Source organism: Patiria miniata, unplaced genomic scaffold, assembly GCF_015706575.1.
Source record: "Patiria miniata isolate m_02_andy unplaced genomic scaffold, ASM1570657v1 HiC_scaffold_19, whole genome shotgun sequence".
Classification (NCBI taxonomy): domain Eukaryota; kingdom Metazoa; phylum Echinodermata; class Asteroidea; order Valvatida; family Asterinidae; genus Patiria; species Patiria miniata.
Window position 1 is genome coordinate 10,180,203 of NW_024037057.1, and position 4,786 is coordinate 10,184,988.

Below are 4,786 nucleotides of genomic sequence, written 5' to 3' on the forward strand. Positions count from 1 at the left end.
GGCACGGCCCTCGCCAGCTTGGGAAGGGCCCTTCACCTTGCAGTGGGCAGATAACGGTTGAGAATGATAATGATGATGACTTCTGCACTCAGGCGTGTGGTCCGAACAGAATAGACTTAAAAGTAAGGTTTTTCGTGATTCTTGAATAATTGTGTGTCTTTATTTTTTTGGTCGGTATCCAAAAAGGTCCAACGTGAGGGTGTCTCTGGACTGCGGTATTTTGAAAGCTGTTTACAGAAAAGGCATCAGAGGTGAGTGAATGTACGGACATGCAATTTGTCGCTCACCCGGTTTGCATTTTGATTTTAGTCACACACTGACCCACATATCGTCCTTTTTATATATTGTCTTCGGATGTTTCATTTCATATTATGCGTTGTTTTTGTGGCCCCTACACTTACACTTACACTTATAAAGTGTCGTCTTTTGTGATTATTTGTTTTATTTTGTATTTCGTAGCTTTCATACATTTTTGTTTAGTTTTTGTTTTTCATACCGTGTTTGTTCATTGTGTATTGTTTTGGTCGAATAAATCATAAAAATAATAATAATAATAATATCCAGTCCAGTCCCAAGGCCTTTCACAAGCTGTTGAAATGACCTCTGACTAATGCATTCTTTTGTTATTAGTCATCCTCTACTACGTATGACCAGATTTTTAAAATGTATATGTGATTTTTTTGTGAATGGACTTGTAGTGTACTGAACTTGAATAGAACACTGCATGGGTGCGCCTTTTTGTGAGAAAACCCCCGTAGTACAGGGCAACCATCTTTTTTTCTGGACCCCCCCCCCTCCAAAAAAAGGCTCAATGTGACGCGACATGGTGCCCTAATTAATAGCTGCCTTTTCTTTTGTTTGTGCTGAGGAACCATCGCAGTTAAGGGTATTGCTTAGGGATGCAAAATCCATGATCACTTGTAAATCTACTTTATTAATGCTGAAAATGGATAGAACAAAATAGGGTGTAGGGAATTTCTAGAAATGCTTGAATTTTAAGTTCTAGCCTATTTTAAATAGGCTAGAAGGATGTTCTGGCAATATTTAACACCGTCCACATTGAAACACAAAATATCAAAAAAAACAATGTGCCCAACCTAAAAATTGATTGAAATTTTCATTACAAATTGCTGAGTCATGTACCCCCGAAACCCCACTTAGACCAAAAAGTAATACCTATGGCGATTTTAGAGACATTTTTACATTTTACCTTCCGGTCTATCGATGCGCATGTGTGCAAGAGTTTGAATTTGTTAGGAAACTGGTCTATTTCGAAGTCCCATACAAGGGCGGATCCAGAACAACTTTTTTTGGGAGGGGCAGGAAATCTTCTTCACCCAAAAACTGGGTCCAAAATTTTACGGCGTGGGTTTCGGTGCCCGCTTAAGGGCCCCGATTTTTTTAGGGGGGATTTTAGACGCTCTGTGTGTACTTTGTCCAATTTATTTTCGAGCAAAACGTGGTGGTGTACGCAGTGGATGCCTTTTTACGACTGCGCTTTAAAAAAATATGAGCACTTTTTTGGAGAAGGGGGGGGGGGGGCAGGGAGCATGACCTCCGCCCCCCACGCCGTAATTGTTTGGACCCACTTTTTGGGGACCAAAATTTTTTTGGCCCCCCAAAAAATTGTGTTCTGGATCCGCCCTTGGTCAGTCGGTCGGTCGGTTGGCTGGCTCCTCAAATCCAGGAAATGCAAATAACATGTACAGTTTGAGTAAAAAAAAAGCGGAACGCCAGCCCCCAAAAACATATTTTATATTTTAAAAAGTATGTAGCACCGAAACTAATAATGACTGTAAAGCTAATTTCATAGAAGGCAATTTTAGATTTAAAAAAGTACTGAAATTGCTCGAACCTTTCAAAGAATATTACCATTTAAATACGGTGATCCTAAAACTTAAAATGCGATTTCAAGAATAGTCGTCACAATTGTCTTCAAACATCCTCAGCGATAAAACCTTAATTTAAAACTCAAAAATATTAAACAAAGCTCTTTTGAAGGCCCGTCTTCTTTGTTTTATTTTAAAGTGGATTGTAGAAGTGATATTGTTTGCCTAAGCAGGGTTGTTAGTAAAGATATTGTGTACTAAAGTTGTTGACAGTTGTTAAAACAGGTATTCCGTGTCATTATCTTTGTTGTTCCAAACAGGACACAATATATTGCTCTCTCTTTTTGGACGAAACGCTTTTTAGGGTCATTGCGTTTAAATGGTGATATAGGCCTATTCTACGAACGGATTATGCAATTTCATAATTTTTTTTGGGGGGGGGTTTGGATTCCGCTTTTTTTGACTCACCCTGCATAAGCCAGAGTTGTAATGAGTCACTGATTTTAGTGACTCGAGTCGAGTTGAGTCATTTTAAAGAAGTGACTCGAGTCGAGTCAAGTCATTAGGTCAAGACGGTCGAATTGAGTCGAGTCGAGTCACAGTGTGTGGACGAGTCGAGTCGAGTCGAGTCGAGTCAAGTATTTAGCTCTAGTTAATTCGAGTCACAGATATTTGAGCACTATACAATCAATAAACACAAGAGTGAAAGTCATTTTTTTTAGCCTTTTAAATTTTACATTCGGGCTACTGCTAAGGGGGTGCCAGCTGATCGTCATTCAACTAATGGGGACACTGATCAAACCACGTATGTAATATGTATACATTATTCGCGAACATTCTAACGTGACGTGAAAAAAACCGGCACCGGCGTAAGTCATTGCAAATATTTTTCGCAAAGTTTTGCTTATGTTTTTGGGATTCGAGTCTCAATAGCCTTCCTCGAGTCGAGTCATTCTGATGAGGGACTCAGTCGAGTCGAGTCATTTGCCCTTAGGGACTCGAGTCACCAAAAATTGTGACTTGAGTCGGACTCGAGTCGAGTCATTACAACTCTGGCATAACCCCAATCAACCACTTGTTCTTTGCAGTGGACAAGGCCAATTTTATGGTTGGGAGTTACAGACCCAAAACGGAGGAGCACATCTTCCAGAGTCCCGTGGATGAGTTACCCGCGGGTTTGTTAGGCCGTGGTGACTATATTGTCAAGAGTAAATTCACAGACGATGACAAGAATATCTACTTGGAGTGGGAGTGGAGTTTCTCCGTTAAGAGAGATTGGGAATAAGATTATAGTGATGATTTCCTACAAAGGAAATTGGTCTACTGGAAGTGCGGTTTACTTGTAGATGATGCTGTTGGTGTTTGAAGGGGTACATCATGAATGTGAAATTCTTAATTAAATTTATGTTATCATGGTTCAGCAAGTATAGGGATTATGTTAGTTAAATGTATGCCACAACATATACAATGAATATGTAATTGATTTTTTTCCCAAAGTGGCACTTTTTTTTTGAAGGAATTAATTGTGGCATTAGTCATCAGCATTGCCAATGATGACTTTTTTTTAGTCTCTCAGAAAAAGGAACTGCATGTTTCCCCCCCCCAAAAAAAATGTGTACATGTATATGGATGCCATCATCTATGTACAGAACAAAACAAATGACGTATACTTGTTTTGTATGAACATTGCCTTTTCTCATTTTATCAGAGCAACTTGTACAACTCTTTCATTTTGTGGAAGTCTATAAAACAACGCATTTATTAGGAAATACATTTTGATGATGCTATTTGTTGTAATCGCTTATTAAGTTACTTTTGGGAATAAATGATACATGTTAGTTGTATAGCAGGCTTTATTTTATCTTTGCAGCCTGCCTCAGGCTGTAATTAGACTATTTTGCCATAGATATAGATATTTTCTGTTGTTATATTTTAATTATTAAAGGTTTGGTTTAATATATGGTTTTGCTTTAGGTGCATAATATGATGTTATATTTCCGCAATGATGTATGGCTTGTTTGCCATAGTAGTGATCTGGTGTCTTCTATGTTGTCATCTAATTCATGGAGATTTTGACCAAGCGCTTTGGGAACCTGGTAACATAAAGCCACCAGTATTACAACAGTTGCATGCCTACCACCCGGCAAGCTTTTTTTGTCAGCACTAGAATGTAGTTTCTTTAATGAAAGCATGGAATACATTACCTCATCAAATAACGATCAGCCCATGTTGGCATAAATATCAAGATGAGGGCAACAAACGAGGACCAAAATGACACGTTATTTGAAAGCATCTGTGTACTTTAACAATGTAGTAGTTTCCATTTTGGATTGGCGAAGCCCCCTATACCTTGGAAGTGGGCCAGAGGCATGCGTATTGATTTTCCTGAAGCCCTTTCAAAGAAGTCTGTTAATGGTCATTGTCTATAAGCCATTTGCATTCTGCACACAAATGGTAATGTTATATATTTCACTAGGTTAGTTTTGAATCAATATCAGGTACAATGTAGAATCATTCCACATTGATACTTTGTCTACCATGTCTATATAGAAAGTAATCTTGATTCTATATAGTTTACCATACTCAGGAACTAGTCGGTTAGGGTCGGTAGTGAGTAGCAAATGAGTAGCACTTCAACTTTCATGGGTGTTTTGTTTGGTTTGTTTAAAGAAACCTCGTGCTTCCCGTCATTGAACTTTAACCAAGTTGAAAAAAGTCGAACATTCCATTTTCAAAGTGCTGACTAAGTTCAGCACGAAATCCAATCAGCACCTGCAAGTTATCCAATGATATTTAAAACTACAAAAGCCTATGTTACACAAGGCTCTATACAGGGAAAATCACCATCGTGCGCTTGACAAAAACAACTTACAAAACTGTCATACTTTTTTTATCAAGTTATCCATATTGGGCCTTTTAGTTTTGAAAATAATTTCAACTGGATTCAAGTTTTCTAT

General features: G+C 38.3%; 1 long non-coding RNA gene across 1 annotated transcript; it reads left to right on the forward strand.

Moving 5' to 3' along the window:
• Window positions 1-203: 203 nt before the first annotated feature.
• LOC119725747 lies at window positions 204-4,071 on the forward strand. The gene is made up of 2 exons (XR_005270727.1): window positions 204-251; window positions 2,918-4,071. It is a non-coding gene; the product is annotated as an uncharacterized LOC119725747 (long non-coding RNA).
• The last annotated feature ends 715 nt before the right edge of the window (window positions 4,072-4,786 follow it).